At 48.4% G+C, this 25,784-nt stretch overlaps 1 protein-coding gene across 10 annotated transcripts in view; it reads right to left on the reverse strand.

Annotated features, from left to right (window-relative positions):
- FBRSL1 (fibrosin like 1) overlaps positions 1-25,784 on the reverse strand; it is a 513,621-nt gene that overhangs the window by 377,083 nt on the left and 110,754 nt on the right. The window lies entirely within an intron of this gene.

Raw genomic sequence — 25,784 nt, forward strand, 5'->3', positions numbered from 1 at the left:
AGAACAGCATTTAACTCCGCTCATCTGAAAGAGGGATGGTTTTTATTTCGTTTTGTTTCTGATCTCAGAAAGTAGCATAGCAGACCCCCCTTGGGCCTGACAGTCTCTGTTTCACAGCGTGTTCATATGGAGAAACACACTTTTAAAGCCTAACACGCATTCAGTAAGCAAGCCGAGATCAATGCCATCTATACACATAACAGAGGTTGAATACTTCTAAGTGTTAAGTGTCTGCCCTGGATCAGAGCTATAACATACAATCTAAACGCAAGTTAAAAGCTGGTCTGTCATGTCACGGCGATTAACACGAGGAAGTGAGATCAGAGAAGGGAATTACTATCGCTGTCCCTGGCATCTCTGAGAACTGTAAGCCGAACTCTCAGTGACAACTTATCGACCTCTCCCCCTAAACACATGGTACAGAAAAAGAGCTTAAGAAACAATATACTAAATCACTAAGACGTGAGTTCATTACAGCTGGTTAAGATTTTCACTATGTCTTTTATTAACTGCTGAAGGGTCAAAATTAAGCCTTCTGGAATGCTTTGCAGACTCCATACCAATTAATTTTTTACGCAAGGTAACTGCATCAGATTAGGAAATACCTTCAAAAGCAATGCTGACCATGCCAAAACATGTCAGCTTCAGCCCGAGAAATGTTTCCAAATGTCTCGCCCCCCTTCTGACTGAATTACACCGTTAGCATTGGTATCCTACAGGAACGGAGCACACAACACAACCCGCTCATATTAACAAACACACCTTTGCTACCGCTAAAGAGCTCACAGAAATCATTAGCTCTCTAGCCTCTCAAAATCTAAAGCCCAACAAAAAAAGAAAATTGGGAATTGGGATGAAATGCCCTGCTGATTGCTCTAGATTACTTCCTCCCCCTCTCGTTTAATTAGTGAATTGACTGCCTTAGCATGCAACATGCTGATTGCACTCCAAATCACTCACCGCTTCAAGTTGCCCTTCCTTGGGAAGCAAGATGATGCACTGACACTTTTAGGGCGGCAGAGACATGGGAACTTGAGTCACAGTGATAAACTACATAGAGTTGTTTCCTATTCCAACCCAGGCCAAAAGACAATTAATTATCCAGCAGCCAGACAATCCCTACAGACCTCAGGCAGGGGTCCTCTGAGAGGCTGGCAAGCTCCTCTTAAAGCACACATATACACAGCAAGTTGGAAACAACAACAGAAACAAAACAGAGAGATACCACTTCCCACCCCCAAATTAAATTAAGTAGCACTGTCTCAGAGGCGCAGAACAACAGAATACAGCTCAGCTTGCCAAATCCGTAACTAGCGAAAGAGCAAAAAAATGATTGTCTGGCATTATTCACTGTGAATGATGAAATGAAGAATACCAATTAGCATGTAGTTGCTCGCTTTGGTTTTTAGTTTTAAGATAACACTCTACAGCAGCAGTCTGAGATGCCACTAAAAGAAGGTCACACTGTCCTATTTGCTGAGAAGCTGCTGAGATAGAAATCAAAATGCTAAGCTTTAGTAACTAATCAGAAACTAGCGCAATGGAAATGACATCTGCTAACTGATACTCAGCAAAACATTAGAAACAGAAGTCACCAAAAACGTGCACTTCTTCATAAAGCCAGCTGCAGCTGCAACGTGACGGCAGACGCAGGGAAGATGCTGCACAGAGCAGCATGGGCCCCGCTGAGGGAGAAAGGAGGCAGTGGTAAGTCAATGTCCCCACCCGAAAGCACCAGAAAGTCAGGCAGTTCTGGCCCACCTGTCATGTTCACTTCTGAAGCTGCTCTCAAAGGCAGTAAACGGCAGTTTAGGTTTTAATTCCAGCTGGCTTCGCATGGGGATTGAACTCCTCTGCATGCCTCAGGGAGTTCTCCCTCAGTACCACCCACAGCACACTCACTGCAGGTTTTGTAAGACTCACTTTCCCTCAGAACTAGTCAAGAAAGCTGCATTTTTCCCCTTACTGAAACTGGAAATGAAATTCCATACTTCGAAATTTGGCTTTTTATCCCCATTTTGTTTTGAGATTTAAGGTTGCCTCATCACTGAGCTACTAGCAAAATTAATTCAGGGAGTACACTCCTAACTGGATCGCCGCCAAGCAAATAACACATTCACTCGCAACAACACTTGCATTCAAGAATCTCAAGCACTTCCCAGGCAGCCCTGCATTAAGACCCAGGCTCCGGTAGCCAAGGCTGCTGCTTGCCTACGGGATGAAGGCGGAGGGAGGCATCCTCGGCTCTGCAGCACGTCTGGGGCCACCGTGGGGAAGAAGCCAAGTTTCTTGGCCCTGTGACAAGGGAGATTATTCCCTGGTCCCACTCCTCCCCACTCCAGCAGAGGATGCCGCTCACAGGGCTTCACTTTTTCTGGGAGTGCAGGATGCTGAACTCAGCTGCTGCCTACTGACCGAGGGCGACAGCGGGGCTGGTTTCTTTGCAGTGAAACACAGACCTCTCTGCAGCCTCAGGCAGAGAGCAGGAGGGGACTAATAGGGGCTCTGTTCTTGCCTCCTTTGTTTCCTTGTTTTATTTACTCTACTAAAACAACCCTCCAGCAGTTGCTCTTTTACTAAAGTTTATGACCTCCAAGTTGGGGACCTCATTTAGCACAAGAGCTTACTATTCTTGGATGTGCTTGTGCATAGGCAATTTTTGGAAAATGTAAGCGCATACAGAATACACAGAATGCTGCTGCGGTGAACACTGACTGGTGCACGATGACTTCAATCCAGCGAGTCCAGCCCGCAGGTGAGTCTGGCCTTGTGGCAAACCGCTCCCCTGGAGCCTTCCCCTGAGAACCATGGACCTGCAGCTGGTTTCGCCCTTTGCACATCATATAAAACCTCGGGGATCCCCAGGCAGTGCCTGAGGTCACAGCCCGAGGTCAGAAGGACTCCGTCTCCATCCAAGGCTTTCTGGCAGAGCTGCCCCCCCGGCGTTCGGAGCCCGTATGCCCCTGCGGCAGGGAGGGCTGGTGGATGCGGGCCTGCTCCCTGTTCTCAGCTCCAGGAAGGAGATTGCCAAATCTCGTTCCAAAATCCACAAAACCATTTCGCTCCTTACTACTTGCTGCTGCTAGGGCTGTCTCCTACCTGTCCTCACTTCAAAATCTCTCTCACACCTTCCAGGGCAGGCTACAGCCTCTCCATCTGCAGCCCCTCGTCTGTCTGGGCCCCAGACTGTGAGCAGATGGCTCCAACTGGCTGCCTGCGCACAGGGGAAGGATCGGGCCTTTCCCCAGAGCCTCCTTCCTGGCAGTCACCACACGAAGCACGCAGACTCTATCACCCCATTTGTTTATTCGGATGTACAAGTATCAAAGACCACGTCCAGCTGAAAACCTAACTGTGGTAACCTCCTCCCTGCGCCGAGAAAGGCCTCAGCATGGGCTGGCAACCCAAACATGTCAACCAGATTCCGTGACAGATTTTTACCACAATAAAATCTTGATAAATGCTTTTTCACTTCTATTTTGGCCCAGGCTAGTTACAGTTGTACAACTGCACCTCTGCTCGCAGAGGAGCTGGTGACATCCCTCACCAGATGAAGGCTCCTTCCCCCAAGCTGCTTCTGCCAGCGGCACGCAGCCGCCATCTCCAGCGAGACGCGAGGTGCGCAGCCCTCGCTTTACAAATAAAGCTATGAATAATGCGGGTGCACGCCTGTTGGCTTCGGAACGAGATTGTTCTCACCCCTCAAGTGCCACAGCAAGCAATTTCTGCACAGTGGTCTCCATGTCGTCTGTTTGATCAGGAAATAACCACCAGCCCTAGAGGGCCCTGGCGCAAGCTCACACCCGCGGCTACCCGCTGGCTGCAGTTATCGCCGCGTGTTTGCTCAGCCCGGCTCAGGCTCTGCCTTAATCCTCTGAGTTTGCACAGCTATTTGAGATCTCAGAGAGCATGCAGGGGGAGGCTTGGGTTGTAAATACCTTTCAGAGAGAAGGAACACAAAGAGCGAGAAAAAAAGCACAAAACCACACAGCTAGAAGAAAACCTCAAGTGTGCTGCTGCGGGGTGCAGAGGACAAAAATAACATCTACCATTAGTAAAATAACAACCCTCAGCCCTCAAGCATCACTTAGAAATGCAGCCCTGGTGTGAAACCATGTCTGTTACAATCCCCTGTCTCCAAGGTCCATCGGACACTGCAAGGCTCACACGGGCAGCCAAGGACTGGTTACACTGCTCTGTTGCCAGGCTGCCTCTGCTGACTTTAAAGGATTATATGGGCTGTTTTCCCAGAAGGGAAACAGCCTCCAACTCTCTCCACAGCTACCTCACAGGCTGTTCATTCCAGCACTTATTCCTTAAGTTGGGGAGCATGAAATATCTCACTGAACATCAAACAGGAGAAGGATTCATGCACAGGAAATACAAGGAAAGTGCTGTCGCTGAGAGTGCCCCCACTTGTCCCTGCTTCTGCCTCCCGCTGCTCTCAGCAAAACTGCAATGGAAAAGCCCCCGAGGATCTGAGCACCATCTATCCTTATATTAACTTCAGCATGCAATTAGCAGTAGGGCTGTCAAACACATTTGTTTAACAGTTCAGAGAGAGATCGTGGCTCAGAGATCAACTGGAACAGATTTACTTTTAATTAGGGTTTTTGTTGGTGCCGGTTGGTTGTGCTGATTTCTTTAATATTCCTACTGACCTGGTACCCAGTTTGTACAACAGCACCACAGAAGCAAATGCTGCTTTAATAATCTTGTGCCTTCTAAGTAGAAAAAGTACTTCACAGATACTGACAATACCTCTACTAATAGAAAACTATCGTCCATTTTGTTGCATAGAGGTGACACAAGAGACAGCAATTTAAAGGGAAAGATAATACTGGAGAGGTACATGAGAAAGATTCAGGAAAGAAATGAACTTCAGAGAAGGAGAAACCACTCCAAGATCAGGATCTAGCACAAGAAAAGAGGAATAGCCAACAGGCAGATGAAATGAAGTGAATAAGAAAAAAACAGGGAGAGATATGGGATGGGAAAATGGTAACTGTACCAGCAGATGGCTAGCAGGTATGACCACCAAGATGACTGAAACCGAACTCTGTGCTGAAACTGTGCTGAAAAAGGCAGGAAATAGGTGGAGACTGAAAGAGCAGCAGGAGCAGGCACAAACGGTGGGAGAAGAGGAGTCTGAGAGCTCTGCCTGGCGAGCTCTGGGGCAGAAAGCCCCGCCGAGGGGGGCACAGGAGGCAGGCGCGTGCCCACGGCTGCTGGCTGGAAGCGTGGCCCGGCAGCTGGGGCAGCAGGCTGCTGGCACCCCGTCCGCGAGGCTGCAGCTTTCCCGGAGGGGGAAGCTCTCACTTTTCCTGTAACATAACACACACTTGTTTGTTTTACTTTCCCACCCTCTCTTCTCCCCCACTGCGAGCTTCACTGAAAATGTAACTCAAGCCCCAAGCCTTTCAGCCAAAGCCACTGCAGCTTTTTTTTTTTTTTTAAAGCAAAAACACGTCTAGGTTTGAAGTGACTCTCTTGCTTTGACCCTACATTCAAGCAACACAATCAATATCAATTAAAATGATTGCAAATGAAATCCTTGCTTGTTTAACCTTAGACTGCAATTCTCCCTTCCTAGCTGACACATTCCAGATGAGTTTGGGTCTTGCTTTTTAAAACGCATCACATTTGCTCTGACCCTGTCAAGTGTTTAGCTCAAGAATAAGATGGCTTTCTGACAAGACAGCTTTGGAAATGTTAAGACATTTGAAGTTGCCACTGGTTTGCAGGTTTATGATACATGATTTAACTTTAAAATAAAAGCGGATGAACCAATAAACTCGGTGTAATTGAAACAGTCAAATTTATTACCAGCGGCTGCGTTCCTGTCACCTGTGAAGAGCTGAAGAGCAATCTGCCGGCACTCTGCTAAATGACCACTTGTTATTGTCTCGCAGGAATTAAGACCTTTGCTGCTAGACCTTGAAGACACCGTACCAAATAAGGTACCTTGGACAAACGTTACTTCAAGCCAAAAATTACAGAAAGGAAGGTCAATGTCATTCTACTTCTAAATGCATTTCAAGCCACTATATGTTCACAAAGCTTTGCCCGCTTGCAGAACCATTCTGGAAGCGGTGTTTAACAGCAATTTATGGGAACAATAGAAGAAGGAAGGCACACAGCAAATACCTCATCTGTAGGAAGAGGTCAAGGAAATCTGCATGAATGTGAACATATGGCTGTCCATGTTTTCAGTATAAACCTTTCTTCACCATCACCCACAGGGGAGATAGATAAACAAAATCTACTGTTTTAAGCCACAGTCTGCAAGTGCACCAGGCAGTAAGCCTTCGCGTTCTTCCTTCTCCTCCAATTTCCTCTTTGGAGCCTGTGGGTGCCTCACTGCAGAGAATTGCACACATCTTCCCCACTACCTGCTAACAGACATACTGTACAGCTATTAAAACTCCCACAGGTGCTTGCTGTCCATCAGAAAGGAAATGATCCCATTTTAAGCCATCAGTATTTCCTCTAGTGATGGCAGTAAATGCCCGACGAGTGCTCACAGAATTACTGTCAGCGGAAAGTGTGTCAGAGAGCAAGGGAGCTTAAATGATTGAAGGGAAGCTGGGGCACCATTTTCAGGTAGCTGAAATGAGGCATATTGCAAGCCCAGCCTGCCCAGCTTTCACAGCCTGCAGGAGTGCTGAAAGGCACTGCTGTTCATGCTCTGCAAGGCCAACCTGCCCAGCTTCCGCAGCAGATAAAAGTGCATTTAGGCTGAAGCTGCTTTCAGCCAGGACTGTGAGCTCAGCCGGCCTGGTTTACGCAGCGTATGAAGGATTTGGAAAAGAGCTTGTGCTTATCTGACAGCACCTACTTGAGCTGATTCCAGCGGCATCGCCGGGGAGAGCGTGCCTCCTGCAGACCGAGCGCACGAGAAGCGCCGCTCCTGCAGCCTGCCGTCACCTCTGAGAGCATCCTCCCAAGGGGAGCAATCGGGGTGGCAGCATGCGATCCTGGTCTGGCGTTTGGGGGAAAATACTCAGAGTATTGCACTCGGGTGCAAATACTCAGAAGCACTGCTGGGGGCCCATGCTGCTGACAGGCAGCAGTCGCGAGCTTGTTTAAAGAGCACAATATAAACACTTAATCTGAATTAATTCCCCCCTCTGCCCGGATTATGGGAACAGGCACTGCTATCGAAGTCAAACCACTCCCACTGAGTGACAGAATCAGGACTTGAGCAGCTGCTCCTTGCTGTAGCCAGATGTGGCTGGTTCAGCGCTCATTTCCAGCCCTACCAGGAAGGCAGCACAACCCCGAGCCTCCAGCCGCACCAGCTGGCCCCAAGCTGCCAAAAGAGAAGGCACCAGGGTCCTACCAGCCCGGACTGGTTCAGCAGATGGATGTTTTACCTGCACCAATTTTCAGTTAAACTTATCAGAAAAAGCAGGAAGGCACCGTTGAGTAAAAGATATCTCCAGCCTATTTGTCCCTACGGGCAAGAATACTTAGAAATACCAGCTCCCTAAAATTAGGAACAAAAAGAGATAACACAACCGTTTCAAACACTGCAGTGCGGGGGACGTTGTGCTTCCCTGAGCTAAACCAACCTGACCGTGGGCAGACGGACAGGGCTCACGGCTCATTTACCACCGCCGCTGCCTAAATTGGTCTCCTCAATCTATACTTGTGTGTTTGAGGTTTTCATCTTCATAGTGCAAAGTATCTAGCAACCACGTGAAGACTGAACTGGCTACCACGTGAACGAACAGCTTGGGGTTTAGAAACAGTAGCTCTACCCTTAGGTAGGTTGGTCATGAATTCAAGAATCTCAGGCCTGTTTTTTTCAGTAATTCACACTAAAGAAACGCAAAGCTTTCATTTATTTTCTGGGATTCCTAACTCAGCTACACGTGTAGTCTCCACTCGCTTTTAGTGCACACTTCTAAAACATAGCCATGAAAAATGTACTGCTCTTAAGGCAGCAGCACGTAAGGAATTAAATGCTCCAGACAAATCTCCCACGGGATGACAGACTCAAACGCATCCACTCTGCAAGCAGCTGTGGACGTTCTGAGGTTCTGCCTCCATCCTGAGCTCTGTGACCACCCCCGAGGAAGCACACCGCTCCCAAGGACTCAGCAGAACAGAGGCACGGACGCTGGCTGGCTGCAGCCGAGCAGCTTGACACAGTCTGCACAAAGGAGATGAACGCTCACAAATCCACTCCTGCCAGCTCTCCTGGAGGGGCGAGTCTCCAGAAGAAAAACCAGGCATATCCTGAATCCCTGGTGCTGCATGATAAATTAATTCCTGTTCAAACACTATGACACTAGAGGCATTTTTACCAACTCTGCAGTTGCCCTCAGTGGTAGGCAACAATTTGCAGTTCAGCTGTCATGAGGTCTAGCATGTGTATTAAATAATTAGTCCTCTGGTAGTTTCTTTTGGCTGGGAAACAAATGAGAAGAAATATAAATGATCCAACAACAAGAAATATGTAGAAGGCAGCCACCTCTACAAACAGCTGCCCATAGTATATTACTTCAACCTAATGGGCAAACGCGGAGTGAGGTGACTTCTGGCACAAGAGAAATGCCTCGCTAAACGTCTAAATGTCACCGACACTAATAAAAAGTCCAGGACAGCGCATCTGCGCCTCTCTCGTCATCCTTGCTCTTCCTCAAACATGTCACTGGAGAAATGTATTTTGCAACAGAGGACTGCAGCTGTCAGTCTCGCCAGCAGCTATGTTCTCCTGCCTCGAGTGGCTTAGCACACCACGTGCTCGCGAGCAGCTAATCTATAACTGGTTTGCTAGAACAAACAATAAGCAACCAAATGTTTCCATATATCCTTAGGGCTTCAGAGAATAGCTCCAAACATTCTGGTATCAGTGTCAGGAGTGAGGTATTCATTTATATCCTAGGCAATCGCTGAGAAGGGAAACACAGTATATAGCAGGCAATTTTGATGTATTCTGCGTTATAAAACATTTTTCAGACAGAGAGCTCAAAGGTCATTAATAGATTTTCATATGTTTACAGACAGCAGCAATTTCAAGCTCTGTAATTTTAAAACTGCATGTCAGTCTCTCAACTTCCAGCTGTTATTTCAACATTAGATAATGAACACAATGCAAAGGTTACACAATCACTTGAACCAGCTTATGCTGTAGATCCAGTCAGACAAATCATTATTAAGTTCTAATTACACATACATTATTTTACAACTCTTATTAGAACAGCAAGGCAAATCCTCTTTTTATAAAGAGATCAACAGTTTAGAAAAAGAGGCCAGAAAGGCTATTCTCTTAACGCGTCGGGGTTGCTCTTCTCTGCCCCTCCACCCCCTAAACCCCTGATTTCTAACAGGCACGGGGACAAAGCTGCACCTGGTTACAGCAACCCGTGGTGCTCAGCCAGCCACCAGCCTGCAGCTTGCTCAAGCGCTTTACAGGCTCCGAACACACAGACACTGCCACCCACTTAAAATAACCATCTTTGATCAGAGGGGGAAAAGTGCATAGTGGTTACCCTCTGTACCGGCTGAACATGCTCCTGTTTTTAATGCAGACAGCTACTTTCAAACCAAAAAGGCACCCTCCAAAACTTCACTTTTCCCAAGGACCGTGCTGCTGTATCGCTGGGCAATTGTTACCTCGTAATGCCCTGCTCTGACTCTGTTACCACGCAGTGTAATGAACGACACCATTCAACTGCGGAGGGGTCTTAAGGAAATCCGGGAGGTGCTGGCAGGCGCACCCCTTTGCCAAAGGAGCACACCAGCAAAGTGGGGTTTGCTCTCACCTCTTTCCCTGCCCCCCGTTATTCCAGGCAGCACACAGCGTTACCCACTCTGGTTGATTCCCAAAGCCAGCTGTCAGTCACACAGCACGCAGCTTCAATGGGAATTGAAGAACCACATCCCTAAGCCTCGGCTTTGAAGCAGGCCAGACCAGCAATGTCCCTTTGTGTGCGCGAGGTGTCCCGCGGTGACAGCAGCGCTGCCCTGGCACAGCGATGCCTCCCTAATCCCCAGCGCACCCTTAGCCAGCAATGAATTTCACACTGGGAAATTCCTTGCTTTGACATTAAATAATTCCAGCTGGGATTTTCAAAGGGTAAGAGATAGGAGCCCAATCCCATCACATTTCAATAGGAAGCCCCTAAGGTTTACTTTATTTTGAAAAAGGAAGCCCAGATTCCATTCTCATTTCCATCCCATTTTCCTCTGGGAGATGAACATGGAAGCAAGAAACAGGGCAAGAGCAATGCTAATGGCAAGGCAGGCTTACAGACTGACACACGACAGCTCCTGGGTACCTCAGCTGGCACCATACGATACAAGAAGGAACAAACAAATCAGTGCATTCATTCATTCGAGCTGCTCCCAGAGCCCAGGAGTAGCACTTCTGCTGGGTTGGTCTCACTTGCTACTGAGGAAGAAGTTCCGAGCGAGCACTCCACCAGGAGGTAAACAATTAAAGCTCAGGAGGGAGCAAAAGCAGCCAGCTGCGGAAAGGAGAATATGTGCAGAAGGGAACTGTGCTCCTCTGGTCCTCGGAAACTGTGCTCCTCTTCTCCAAGCACATCGTGTAAGGCCTGAGGCAGGCGGAGCTGGGGGGCGATAACCCCTGCGGAGGAAGATGCCGCAGAGAGGTGCCATCACCTCCTCCTCCTGCTCTCACCTAACCCAAAGCATGTGGTGCAAGTTTTTGCATGTTTTGTTTCTCTTTCCAGTATTTTTAGAGGACTTTGTTTCTTTCTCCCCATCCAAGCGGTGCTAAAGAGGGCCTCTGCCACCACCTTCCCTTCCTCAGCCCCTGGGAACTGACCTGTGCTCACTGCTTAGTTCTCCAGTACAGAAACCTGTCAGCATTTCAGGTTCCTCAGAACAGAGCCCAAAGGCTGGTTGGTTTGCAGGATCTGTTTTCTTCCTGCCTGGAACAAGGCCTTGCCAGTCAGAGACGTGAGAAAGGGGCATTCATGCAAAGTTTTCCACTTGCTGCCTGCGCTCAATTTTGAAATGCAACAGGGAATTCAAACACGATACAGAGCAGCAACTTCCATCACTGCTAACACACTCGAATTAGTGAAGAGCCCTTGTGCATCTCACGATTCATGGCTCCGAGGGTATGACTTGGCTTCTCCTTTACTACTCACAGCACCTTGTCACTGGCACGCATCACGGGGCGAGAAATAGAGATGTAGCACACGGCGTTCGGTTGTTCAAGTGGGCATGGCCCTCCGGCAGGAGCTGAAACTCCAGTCCGTGTGAGCAGGGTTAGAAGGGAACAGATGAAACCAGAGACACCGGAGAAGAGCCCACATGGAAACAGGGCTTCTTGGGATTGCTTCTGTCTCGCAGCTCTTAATAAGCCCCATCACAGCTGCCATCTCCACCAGCTATCTGCTTCCTCGTGTAGATAACCAGAAACAGAAGAGCTGACGTGGCGATGGCGCTGTACATGTGCTGTGCAGCATCTCGCTGCTAGCGTGGCGCGAGCAAGGCACCAGCACGTCCCGCACCCGCGGCTCCCACCCCAGCTCTCAGCGTGACCATGCGAGAGACACCCGCCTAAAAAATTCAGTCCCCTGGAGAGCCGCCGGTGCCCACCAGCAGGGAGGACGGGCCGGATGTGCAGGGCAGCCTCCATCGCGGCCTCCATCTCGGGAGGCTGTCGCTAAGCAACCAGGGGCTCCGCTACCCGCAGCATCCTACCTGCAGCATCCTTCCCTTCCCTCCTCTCCCCTCCGCTCCTCTCGGCGCCCAGCCGCGCGCTCCTAGCCCCCCAAAACCCGGCCTGCGGAGCAGCTCTCCTCGGGGGGTTCGGGGAGCACCAACAGTGAAGACTGCAGATACAAGTGTGTCAACAACACCATGCTTCGGAAGAGGATAAAAGGGCAGAAGGGGAAAATTTGATGCATCTGACCAAAAGTAAAGCCGAACTGACTTTAAAAGGTGGGAGATTCCAGGTATCATTTGCAGGGCAGGAGATGGATTTCCAAGGTCCCCACCGTGACTGAGCACAAAAAGCAGGTGACCCCTGAGACCAGCACCCGCCCTGCAGTGACAAAGGAGCAAACGCCTTCCCAAACCCTGCAGATATGAGCTGCCAGTACAGAGGCCATACAAACAATAGGACCAGTTTGAAGTTTGAGCCATCCTACAGAAGGCAGTGATCTGCAGAGCGCACAGCCACCTTAATTACCATGCACTTAGCAGCAGCTCTCCCCTCTGCACACTGAGTACATTTCCCATCCACACGTTATTCTGTTATTGATGCTGATGAGGTTTGTAGCTCTCAAATCCCATTAGGGAAAGCCTTCCTCTAGCAAAGAAAAAAAAAAAAAAAGCGTCTTGAGAAGGTGAGGGAAAGTTCTTTCTTGATTTAAAAATAACATTGCCACTTGGTTGTTATCACGCCTTTCTCATTAGTGATTTTTAAAGTATAATGCTTTAAGAATCAACATTTTGATTCCCCCATTTTACAGGAGGAGGAACAAGCGAATACAAAGCGACTTGCCCTAAATCAACCATGAATCCTTTGGCAAATTCAGGAGGAGTTTCTACATCTCCCAGGCCATGCAGTGCTCCAAGAGAACCAACACAATGACAGATATCTCCTCCCAACACTAGAAAGGATTTAACCCTGGTGGTAGATGTAAGATATTTTTTTTTCTTGGACACACAATAAATGCAAATGCAGGTATTAGCTACATAGGAGGCAACAGGTGGGATTTGTCCAGCTTCAACCTCACATCCTTTTGAGTGTCTTAGATAAAAACCAGCTTGAGAATAGCAGAGCCAACGTGATCAATACATTAAGTCAAGCTGTTTGTTACCAGAAGAGTAGAACTGGCAGCTCTTCTTGGCTCCTGCAATATGACACATAACCTGGCCTTTCTAATGCGCTGCTTTGGCTGGCACCCAAATCCAGCACCATCTGGCCAGCATGCGCGTATGTGTACAAAGAGGACAGAAGAGGCTCCTGGCTGACAGATGAAGTGACATATCAGTGCAGCGACACGGACTCCAAATCTCTTCAGAGGCTGCAGAGCCAGCTACGTGCCGTGGAAACCAGCGGCCAGCGAAGTGACTTCAGGGCACTGCGGGCTGAGAGCTGCTTGTCCACGAGAGAGCCGGGTAAACATTTGTTTTGTTTGTAGAAACCCTTAGCAATGCCACAAAAATATGCAAAATTATTTTCCTGGGGTAGGTTCAAAGCAGAGGGTATCGCATTTCCTTCCCTGCCCAAAAGCTAATCCCTGCATTCAGAAGCCTGATTTTTCCACCTCTGTTTTTACATTCAGCCTTGCATGATGTGCTCCTGGCATCACCCAGCAGCCAAAACCAACGTTACCCCACGGCTTAGGGCCTCCCAAAGCTTGGCCCGCCAGTTGCGGCACAGGCTGCTCCTTCCTCCTGTCCTGCCACCAGGACGCCACGCGCGGGTTCTGCTCAATTCCGCTTCGAGCACTTCAGCGATGGTTTGGCAGTAAGGAAATGGGAATCCTGGGTAGCAGCACGGACAGCGAGCTGTCCCGGAGAACAAGTGGGGTGTCTCCTGTCACATCTAACAGCCCGTCCTGCATTCACTCCATGGTTTTATTCAGCTGCTAACTCCACCGAGGTACGGAGAGTCACACGGGTAGAAAAGGGAGAGCAAGCTTTAACTCAGTTTATGCCCACTAAAAAAAAAATAATTATCACTGGGAATCTGACAAAACAGCTACTGCGGCTTAAGAAAACACGTAGCCACCTTGCCGTCCTCCTGAAGGCTGGCATGCCAAAGCCAGAACTGAACATATGCTGGCCTGATACAGTCACACCATGGCTCCTATGGGAATGTCCACTCAATACCAAACCCCGGCTGTGTCAAGGCTGGGGGGTTAGAAAGAGCTTTAAATTGTGTCTGTCATTTGGAGGAAACCACCCCCAGGAATGGGATCAAAGGCTCCCCGGCACCATGCTCAATTCTTTCACTTGAGCAGTGAAGGCATCACCCGTTGTTCGTGTGCCTGTCCTCTCTGCTGAGCTGCCCGGCAGCACCATGCAGGTCCTTCGTGCTGCTCCCCACCTGGCCGTGCAGCGTGTCAGAAGGGACACACTGCAGATAAACCACCGGCGGTTTTCAATCAAGTTTTTAACCAAGCGAAGCAGAAAGTCACTGCCTCTACACACAGAGGGCATTTGACCAAGAAAATTCAAGTGAATGGGAATCTTTGAAAAAGGACAGAACCTCTGGGAACCCTGCAGATGACAGCATCCTTTTCGTTGTTGTCCAGCATTAACTATCCTCTGTTAATGCTACAGGTCATACATTTATTGCGCCTTCTACAAAGATGCCACTAGGAAAATTTTTATCTTTATTTTCAATTCCCTTAAGAGCCCATCATGAAAGCTTTGTGATTGTTAAAACATTGGAAGTTCAGTAGGTGCCAATCCCAATTATTTCTATTACAAACCACAAAGATTAACCTTATTTTCTTTTCTTTGTATCTCAGAAGTTCAGGTGTACAAATAAATAAATACACAGTCAACAAACAACTAATGAGCTCTTACAGAAATGGCCTTAAGGTTCACAGGTCAAGCTTAACAGAAGAGTCAGGAGTTTTGGAGTTAAATATCAAGGCCAGAACAAAGGGCTAAGTTATTAACAAATCCCGCGATTGTAAAACAAATGGTGAGAGAAGTGTTTAAATACTTTAAAACCCTAGTACTGTAGACAAAGCACTCAATCCTTGTTCTGAGCCTGACCCACTTTTCATTCAGAGGGATCAGCTTCCCTTACAAAACGAGCCAACTATCCTTCCCTTGGTTTTGCAGGTGCTAAAGCTCCAAGCAGGAGCCACAAGAGGCACAGAGCATCCTCTCCCAGGCCAGCAGCGCTGAGCTGCAGAGATGGCTGCACTGCTGCCTGCTGCAAGGCTCCTCCGGGCACCCGCTGCCAGCACTGTCCTCAGATTGCTACTTCCCCTTATCTAATCTCACTTCTTGGTACTTCACAGTATCACAGGTTTGGCATTTTAAACATTTGAAAGAAAAAAGGAGACTGCAGAAGAGCCCAAGGCAGATTATGATTAAGGCACTGACTGTCCTTGCTGCCGGGGACAGGTGCTGGCGCGAGGGGCACTGTTACTGAGCGGCACACGGGGACCCCAGCCCTGCTCCTGGTCCCAGCTGGGAGCTGACCTTCCTCCTCCTCCCCTTAGCTCCGTAAGCTCCTGGAGGACAATACCGGACTGTTCCCTTGGCTCAGCTCGCCACCTGGCAAGGCAGGCCCCGATCCCAGCCTCGGCAGCACCACGGTGCCACGTTCAGCCCCGGGGCAACTGGAAATGCTCTGGTGGGCCCTGATGGAGCACGGTGAGCCGGAGCAGCGCCGAGCCAGCTCAGTGGGCAGCCACAGAGGTGGCAGTCTGTCACCAGGCACACAGCACAAAGGGAGAAGCTGAGGGCAAGGTGCTCGTGGCTGCTTCTGCCAGCGGTCACTGGGAAGTTTTCCAAGAAGCGATAACCCGAGCCCTAGCTGAGACAGTGTGATAAAGGAACGGAGAGACAGAAAACAAAGGGGAACTGTAAAAGAAAGACAAAGCCCTTCTCCCCTTAGCACACCAAAACAAAAAGAATTAAAAAAAAAAAAAAAAAAAAAGCATTTTAAGAGGATGCAAAGGAAAAAAACCCACTAAGCTCTATTCCAGTTTTGCACTTCTAAAATATGATAAACATATAATATTTGTTAAACGTCACTCAGGCTCAGATGCAGGTGTAATCCCCTGGTATATTTAACTTGCAGGACAATCACAAAGCCCCTTACTTGCCTTAAACCAACCCCTATCCACATAGTTTACTTTTATGCAGCAAAATCAATGCACCCCGGTAATAAAATCCATTTTAAAATCCATTGTTATCAATGAAATAGTAATTCCCAGGACCTAGTTTCACTTTGTGTTTCTGAAGAACCACTTATTCTGCAGGGCACTGCTGTTATTTGACATACCTTCCTTGGCTGGTCTCCCTGTCCTTTTCTATTTGCTGGATTACAAACATTTTGGAGGTTTGGAAAGCACAGTCTTTAACATTTTATAGAAACATCTGCCAACAGAGCTGCTAAACACTCTTGTAAAAGAGACAGAGATGTTTATTTAGACATGCTGCTGACGTTTCCTGTTGCATTTTGATCCTGAGGCATATGCAGTCCTTCCAAACAATTTAGCGTGCGTGTACAGTGGAAGCGCAGTTCTCAGAGCAGTGCAGCTGAAAGTAATCGAGACTGAAATTTCAGGCCCATCACAGCACAAACACTGCCAAAGCCCCTCCCAAGGCTCCAGGCACAGCAAGTACCTGATGCTTCTGGAGTACCAACACTGAAAGGCAAGGAGTGGGTCTGCGGGACTCGTTTGGGGTGGTGTCACGGGTGGCTGGAGCGATGCAGGTTTCACCGGCACACGCTGCAGGGCTGCAATGCACAGTGCCTTCACTGCAGGCTGGCCAGTTCCTTGCCAGCCACAACACACCGTGGCGGCAGCCCTCCTAACACAAGGTGCCAAAGTCAGGCAGGAAACCAGGCTCACGCTCCCACGGCACCGCAGGTCCCCGCGCTGAGCCGGCTGGGTTACCAATTCGCTGGGTGCGTGTCGGCACCGAGCGGTGCACAGGTGTGGCCTCACTGCTCCACAGCCCTGCTCTCGGGTGGATTTAATTACGGCGGCCCCAAGAGCTACCATCTGACTCCTCCCTGCCCTTCTGCTGGAATTTACCACTCCAAGTGCAGCTGACAGGAGAGCTGACCCAGCCCGCAGCCACTGCCGTTCGTACCTTCGTGGATTACTGTCAGCTCTCCACTGATCACAGCTAAACCACCCTCAGCTGCTGCAAAATCCCACCGGGATGATGAATCTGCATCCCTAGTCTCTCTGCCTTTGTTTCTTAGCTGGTAAAAAAGAGTAACTCCTCATCACAGCGTTAAAACCATTAGGTTGGGCTCCAGTTTTCAGACAAGCTATGTGAGTACTTAAGGAAGAGCGTGATTGACCCCACATCCAAGGAACCACCTCCCCCCGGTACCAACCAGCGCCAAATGACCCACGGCAGCTGAAGGGAGGGGAGAATCCCAAATGCTTCCGACACTTGATCCCTGGAAGCGAAGGATAATACTTGCAACAACAGATTATGAATCTGTGTATACAGAAAGGATTAATGCCGCTTGTTGGTCACAGAGATGAAGGAATATAAAAAAAAAAAAAAAAGGAAGGCCTGTGAATTAAAGCTAACCACACGAAAATTAAGGAGTTTATTAAGGGCTACAGACCTAACAAACCAAGCAAGTAAAAGCACTTGCATGCAGCAGAGGAAGGGAAAATCATCCACTTCAGCTGAATTTACTCAGTGTGGATTGCCCCCTCCTCCCCGAAGAATGGTTTTGCAGAACTCGCTGCTTTACTTCGTATTTGGGTTTAGAACACAGAGGAAACAGAATGTCACTGCCTTAAGACCCTTGTAACCTCCTCACAGGGGAAAAAATAGATCTTTGCCTGTAAAGCTCGATCCTGCATGGTAGTGGCTGTGCCACAGATTGTTTTTTCTTCTGAGGCCTGTTTTAAGTTATTTGTGTAAATAACCATGCTGGTTACTCCCATCTGCTTTCCACAGGGAAGCATTTTAACTGTGAAGTAAGTAAATGACAAAAACTGGCATACAGTGAAAAATGCATTTTCTGCAACTACTCAAATCTTCTTTCACTTGAACCTGCTTTAACAATTCTGAGAATCTGCACATATTTGGGTAAAGCAAATTACTCCAATTAAAAAAGAAAGGGTGCTGCTATGATACTGAGACATTCTCTACATACTCGTAATTACTCGAAGAAATAGATTTTTTGGATTCTTTCTTTAGGGTCAAGAGGTTTCTAATTCCCAATAAAGGTCAAAGCATCTCGTTCAGATGAGATGATGAAGCTCCACAAGAGTTTGACTGAAAAAGGTCACCAAATCCAAATTCTCTCATATTCCTGAAATAAACTTTTAAATAAATGAGCCTTTGCTCAAGTGCTGAGGATATTTAAGGACACTGCAGTAAAACATATATACTGATTTCCAGTCATTCTTACCAGAGGGAGCTTGTACTAAGTGGCTACAAATCTGACTGAGAAACTTCTATCCATGCAACTTCTTCCAAGTGCTTTTTATGAGGTGGGAAGAGGGTGTACTGATAAAAGGCCAACACACAAAACTCAAGGTCAGAGTCTCTTTATAACGATCACATGGATTAACTCATAAATTAGCACACACACAGAGATGCACAGTTAACTGCACAGCAAACACTGCGTTAGTAGGAGGAAAACCTGATGCACTCACCTTCGCATCAACCTGTTAAGATACAGCACTGCATTTTCTGTCCTATCACAGACACCACTCCTAAGAGCCAAACCCACAGCATAAGTAATGTGTTAAACAAATGAACCCATAATACATATCCAACCCATAATGCATATCCAACTTGAGGATGCACAGGGCTCAAGTTTGTGCCTTCCCACAACTACAAGGATGCAAGCAGATATTTTATGCATAGATCCCCTGCTATATCTGGAAACCTTCCCTGAGGGGGAAACAAATCCAGGTAGGTCTGTTCCTACAGATTACCAAAACGCATCTGAAACAACCTTTTGGGCCACAGAGGCTTGCCCAAACTAAAGCTAGCACGTACAGATGATTAGCTCAGAAATTAGTCACATTAGCGGGTTAAAAACATGAGCAACCATCAGAAGAGCTTCCTGCTACTGATCCCAGCACAGAGCGCTGAGCCAGCCCGTCACAGAACTGCAGCTACAAGTCGCTAACAAGCACCTTCCCAAAGCTGCTTTTCTTCTTCGTTCTCCAGCACTGTTTGGATTCATACCACAAGGTTAATTTGCCAAGTGACAAAAAAAGTCAGAGGCATCCCAAAAATAGGTCCAAAATCACCACCCTGGCAGCAGGGGGTAGTTTTATTCCAGAATGTTTGACAAGTTCCTCAGTCACTCCGTCCAACATAACTTCCTTGCCTGCTTTCCCTCACCTTGCTGCTTGCTCCCTGCAGTATTTCATCTGGGAACTTTCCCCAATATCAAAATGTATGATTTGAGGCTGCCCGCACAGTCCTTGCTCTATCTTAGTCTCCAGTCAAGGTAAGAATGGGCAAGAAAGGAAGAAGAATGGGCAAGAACGGAAGAGCCAAGAAGCGAATGTAGATACTGGAAAGGGAATAGTAAAGATCATTTTACAATAAAGGTCATTTTCCAAATAGTAAGCAGGGGCCAGGCAGGGATGTCTTTCTTTTGAGAGCAGTGCAGGAGTTGGAAGCTTCCTCACCCCCAGCTTCCATGCACGCAGCAGAAGAGCCATGGGGACCCTCCACGCCTGGCACCAGGCTGCACACACAGCTCTGCAGCACCCAGGACCCTCCATTCAGCCCTGCAACACGAGGCCCCAGCTTCCCCAGCCCCAGACGCACTCCCGGTATAAATCACTTCAGCCACTATTCAAATACCTTCCTCTGAAATCCCTTCCAAGAATTCAGAACCAGAAAGCCCCGAGCAGTCTCTCAGATAACAGGCTCCTTTCAAAGAGCAGGCAGAAGCGCCAGCTACCTGCCAGCTGAATTATTTAGGAGCCACGTGCGCGGGACTTTGAGGCGCTCCTCGTTGCTGCTGGTACAGTCCCTTCACCTCCAGACAGACAGCTCGGTGTCTGGCTCAGACTGACGTGCAAATAACAAGACCCCTTTGTGCTAGAACAGAGGCTCTCTCATGTGGCCAAACTCACGAGCTAAAGAAGAGAAATACAATACTATATATAAAAACCAGGCTCGTACAAACACCGTTACAGACTCATGATGAGGCCGTGCTTCCTTCTGTGGCAAATTACATATCCAACCCCTAACAAGAGCTTAATTTGTCTCCCACCTTCCCCCTCCCCCCTCCTTTATTTTTAATTTCTGGCAAACTTAGCACTTATAAAGACAAGTGCTTCAGAATGGGTTGGAGCTTCACGCAGACAGACAAGTTTCCCTGCTAAGCCCTGTTAAAACACACGCTCTAATTCAGCCTTTGCTCGAGGAAGGTTTCTGACTGCCAGATAAGCCACACAGCATTTCTGTAACGTGGACAAAAATCTACTACGAATTAGGATAAAACCAAACTCATTTCCTCTTCAGGCTAGGGCCAAGATTTGAATCGAGGTCTCAGGAGGTAAAAAGACTGCAGCATTATAAATCATTTCTGGCTGCTTATTTGCCTTACTTGCGTATTTTCACACTTATCTGAAATCCACATATGTGCAACATTAAAAAGAATGGTGGGGTATTTCAGATTATAACTTAAGAGACAAGAGCAAGCGGTTACTTCGAAGGTCTGTGAATTGAAACTTTTGTACTGTGTGCCTTCATCAGCACATTTGTTACAAAATAAAAAAACTGAAATGAATTTCATCACAGCAACCTTGATTCACCTCTCAGCTGCATAACACAAAGGCATGCCATGATTCTGTATTTCCAGGACTTAAACACCTTAAAATCCCTGGATAAGAGTTAACACCCTTTCATTTCACTAACTGAACTAGTAATCTGACTAAGAAAATAGCTACAGATGTGGTTTCACATTTGTACAGGTTAGGTGTATGGGAGCGAGGGCACTTACAGATATCAGCAAGTCTTTTTTATTTTGCAGGCTAGAAGTTACCCAGGGCATGCAGCTGGTAATCAGTTCCAACACATTTATCACTTCAGGTACAGATCTCATAGCGGTCATTTAACCTTGCTGATGGGAAAACGAATCAAACACAGCCAGACTTCAGAAGCAGCGGCAAAGTCAAAAAATGGAATCAGAGTTTCCAGCGATCCCAATTTAAGTCTTGGTTCTTGGGGCATAATCCTTCCAGAAACGCGAGCCGTGTGAGAACTGCTGCCTTAGGAGAGGGAGCCACCATCCGCACCAAAACCCAGACGCTGCTATGCCTGGAGGAAGCCACTCGAGTCAGGAAAAGGTTTACAACACTGCTTTGAGGATCCACGAAGCCCCAGCCGTGGATCAGACCCTTCCCATGGAAGATGGCAGCAACAACGCGCGCTTCATGAGACAGGGTGGGAAAGGAAAAGTCAAATATCGACGCAGGCCAAAGATCTCCCTGCGAGCTCAGTGTTTCCCAAGCTGTCAGTAATGAGGCTGCTGCTGTCACTTACCCACTCAGTCACTCTCTCCCATCAGACACTGATAGCACGCCTGTCACAGCCGCAGCGATGCCGGAGTCAGAGATGACAAATCGCAGGGAAGACGTGTCAACACAATCAACTGGCCTGAAGACAGACAGCTGGTGCGCAAATTCCTCCACAGACAATATCGCTTGTGAAATCATTCCAAGGCATTTTTAGCAATTGCAAGCTCTCAACAACAGCCCCGGCTGCTAAAAATAGCCCGCCGAAGGCTCGCTCCAGCACTAATAACAGCACTGGCTGAATGTGAGTCCTGCCCCACTCGGTGACACACAAGCAAAGCAAGCACTGACCTCGGCGAAGTTGGAGGTTGGAATGCTCCAAGCCCTGGCACCTTTAACACACCCGTATCGCGGTGCTCCAAGTCAGCTGCTAATGGATCCCCCGAAACGCCAGCTCTAGAGACAGGCAGACAGGGTCCTCCACCACGAGGTAAGAAGTGAAGGCTCAGATAATTCTTCAGTACAAACACACATCAGCGTGGTTCAATACAAACCCTCCTCACCGCGAACAAAAGGGACCAATGCATCAAAGGTGCTAAGCGTTCCCATCTCTCACATTTCAAAAGCTCCCACCGAGCATCCATCAGCTCACAGAACATAACTGCAACGCTCTGGAAAATAGAGCAAAGCCTGCTTTCCCGGCAGAAAGCAGCATGGCAGGGACAGGCAGCCCCACTTCCCCTGGCACACAGCTAACCACGACAGCGGCTGCTAGCGAGAGCTGCAGCAGCACCTGCAAGCCAGAGCTGTTCGAGACCTCTGACAGCTAAGCAGAAGAATGGTGAGGGTACAAGGTGCTCTCATATTCAGATACCCAGCACTGACTCTTCAGGTGTAAATCAAGATAGAATTCACCTCCAAACGATTTTTAATATAAAAATATACTGCCTCCCAACTCCTCCTGGCAGGTATGCTACCGAACCAACACAGACCACCAGGCTTGGCTGGATTAATCCCAGACTGAACCATGGCCTCTTGTTTAAAAGGTTGAATTCGGAGATACCCAGAGATGGGATCATCACGATCCTTGATAAACTGCTACAGCGGTTAATTATTCATCCTGGTACGATTTCACACTTATCTCCAATCTAAATGTATCAGTGTTACAGCCTTCCAGCTGCTGGATCTTGTCACTGCTCTGACTGCCAGACGAAGAGCCCTCTGTTACCATGCTTCTCTTCCCCATACAGGTTGTTATAAATTGTAAGCGTGTCACCCCTCAGCCTCCTACAATAAAATAGCCGGAGATCCTGGAGTCCTTCCCTGCAAGACAGATTTTCCTATCCTTTAACAATTCCCATGACGCTTTCCTGAAGTCTCTCCAATTTTTACGCGTGCTTCCTGAGCTGCAAGCACCAGGCTGGGATGCTGTGCTCACCTCAGAGCTGCTCAGCCCAGCCTTTCCCTGCCTGTACGTTCAAGGATTTGATAATCCTGGGCCCTGCTAGGCTGTGAAAACCCCGATTCAGACGGTTATCCATCCTGACACCCGTGCCTCTTTCAGGCTCAGCCGTTTCTCAGGAGGCAGCTATCCATCCTCCATCTCCTCATTATACACCAAGGGCCCTCATTTCACCCCCAGAGCAGGGCGTTTTATTACCCCAGAACACGCTGTTCGCAAAGCAATCCCAGTCACTCCAGTCCTGTTCCTTATCTTGCACTCCACCTAATCTGCGTGTTATCTGAGGACTTTGAGTAATGGTGCTATTTTTTTTCCCCCTGGGTCACTGATTAAAAGAAGTTAAACAGTGCCATGCTAAGGACCTAGTACAAACATACCTTCTGAAAGCTGGCTCTTTTTTTTGCCTGCCCTATTTCGAAACCTTCCTGCCTGACAGTTCAGAGCCCAGCTCTCGCGCTGTTTCCATTAAATATCCGCATTAACAAAATAAGAAAGCCGGGACAAAGCCACTCCACTTCAAAATACATTCAATCAAATATCTGGGGCTTTCACAGCTGACTGCAAGAGACCTTGGAGAAAACCACCAGCTGCCAACTACCTTGCCATTAGCAGACGGCTTCAAGCTGATTTCAGCCGATTTTCCTGCCGAGCCCGGGGCTGTGCGGCTGAGGAAGGGAGAGCTCCTGCTCCCCGAAGCAGCTCCTGGAGGTCACGCCAAGCAGCCTCCTCCAGCCTAGGCAAACACCCAGGGCCGTGCCTTTGAAGCGCAGAGCAGCCGGTCCTTGTAGCTCTTCCCAGCGGGGTCCCCTAACCCTGATGTGACAGAATTTGGGCGTCTGCAGTGTGAGGAGCTCCAAGCAGGGTGAGAACAATGCTCTGTGAACGAGCACGGCACAGACACAAGGCTGTGCAAGATGTGCCCCACGGCTTACAGCTACCAGCCTCACCCTGCCCGCAGCTGTGCTGCGCCACCTCGCCTTGCGGTGCTGCTGGAAGGAAACAAGGTGTTTTTAGAGCACTCTTGCTGATTGCGAGGTGTTTTCTGGGGTTATTCAGTAGTTCTGTCTGAATGTAACTGGACACTGCAAAAGGGAGCTTGCTCCTCTGGTGGAGAAGGGGCAGGACGTGATCCGGACAAGGAGCAGCGCCGAGCTGCACCCACTCCTCCACACCGACATGGGGACGGATCGGGAAACCACGCAGCACCTCCACTTCCACCAACCAGACCTCACACTTCTCATTCCCTGCTTCCATCACATCTCTCTGCATCGAAATACCCTAACTTCCAACTCTTTCTGCTGAGTCACGGCCTCTTAGAAAAGCCACAGCCAGCACCACGTTTCTACAAGCCCTACCAGATCCCCCAAAGGACAAGCTAACACAAGAAGAGGGATGGGGGGAATGCTCTGAAGAAATGGCACAATATCCAAACACACGCAGCTGAATGCTCTGGGTCTCACACTGTCTGTCCGTCCTCAGGACACGAGTGCCTGTCGCTGCACTGCTCCTCCCTCCCTGCTCTCCAGAGCGGCACGGCACTCACACGGCTCTGAAGTCGGTGAAAATTTCTAGGCCAAGAGATACCATTTGTCTCTGAGATTGCTGCTAGCTCCCAATCAAAGCAAATTTTATTCTTTAAGAAGTGCTCCTGATGGCATAAAATCACATGTAGCTTAACCTTTAGAATAACTTTGATCTTGAACTACTGCAAACCTAAGATCTGGAAACCATGTACTCTAAATGCTGCTCAGGAGTCTAAACAGCCAGCACGAGGAAAAATGTGAGCTGAAATGTATTTCTGCTGCCTCTGTGCATTGTGAAGAAGGATGCCTATTTTCTGCAGCAGGAAGACCTTTCTAAAAGGATTTCTGCTCTGCTGTGGAGTCTCACCTCCACACAAAGGTGGGATGGCTCAGGAGCGAGGCTCGTCCTTCTGTGTCTTAGAGGAGTTTGTTCCTCCTCGTGTGACTGATGACCTGAAGTGGGGTCCCTGAATACTTACAGCTAATAAGCCCATCTTCAGCAGGTTTATACCACAACATATGAACAACAAGCTGATACAGCATCCAGCTGAAGAAACGTCGTGCCTTTCACGTCTCAAGTACTGCAGCATCTACTTAACACTGAAATAGCACCGATGGGCCCAGAGCACTGATGAAAACAAAAGCAATTTTACCTACACAACAGTGGGGATGTGACTGAGATCTTGTCAGTGCTGAGATCCTCTGCTAAGAACAGAAATAAAGGCACACAATTAAATTTAAGCAGATCACCTATAATTAGTTGAGAAACAGCTGTCTCTAATTCCCCCCAAATTTAGAGAAATTAAATCCCCACCGAGATTAACCTTCCTGCTTCCCAAAACATTATAAAGATAACCCTGGCTAAATTTCCTGGGGCAACAACCTGGAATTTCTCATGAGAGCAGCACGATAAAGCTGTTGGGAAATTCATGGTGGTGTAGGAACCCAACATAACGTGGCAGTCCTGCACGTTGCACAGCAGTGAGAGCTGGAGGAGCACCCCGTCCCCACCACCCAGCGCAGCCGGAGGTCAGAGGAGGGGTTTGCTTCTCTCTGTATTTGGCAGGAGCGGCTTGGAGCAAGCCAGCCTGCTTTGGCAAGCAGGTCCCAGCTGTGAGCTTTACTATAACATCAGCCCCGAAAAGCTGACAGCTCTCTCGTGTCAGTCCCGTACAACTCTGTAAGGAGTTTGCTCTCAGTGGTGACTTTTCTTACGTTTTCTCCATCGCTGCTGCCTGTGAACACCAAGGGAAGCACAGAGCAAATGTGGCCGTGTCATTTTTCAGCGCCTTTGGTGTCAGTGAAGTGACAAGCACCTGATCCTGCCTGACAGGAGCAGCCACGAGGACTCTTGAAGCAAGGCTGTGCCCCAGAGCAGGCAAACCTTCATGCCTGCTCGCTCCCGCAGCGGTTCTGAAAGCTGCACGGCTGCACCACAAACACCGTGTTTAAGCCCTCCTGCAGCAACGATTTGACTCATCTCTGTAAAATGAGTTTCTGAGTATTTTCATGAGACGACTAATCGCAAAAGCGATATAAATGAGCTTTCTCGATACCTGCCAATGTTTTTAGCCACGTCAGTGTAAAGCCTTTATCTTGTCTAGTGAAAGCTGGCAGGTTAAATGCAACCTAGATGTTTGA

The sequence above is a fragment of the Aythya fuligula genome, chromosome 17 (assembly GCF_009819795.1).
Source record: "Aythya fuligula isolate bAytFul2 chromosome 17, bAytFul2.pri, whole genome shotgun sequence".
NCBI classification, from domain to species: Eukaryota; Metazoa; Chordata; class Aves; order Anseriformes; family Anatidae; genus Aythya; species Aythya fuligula.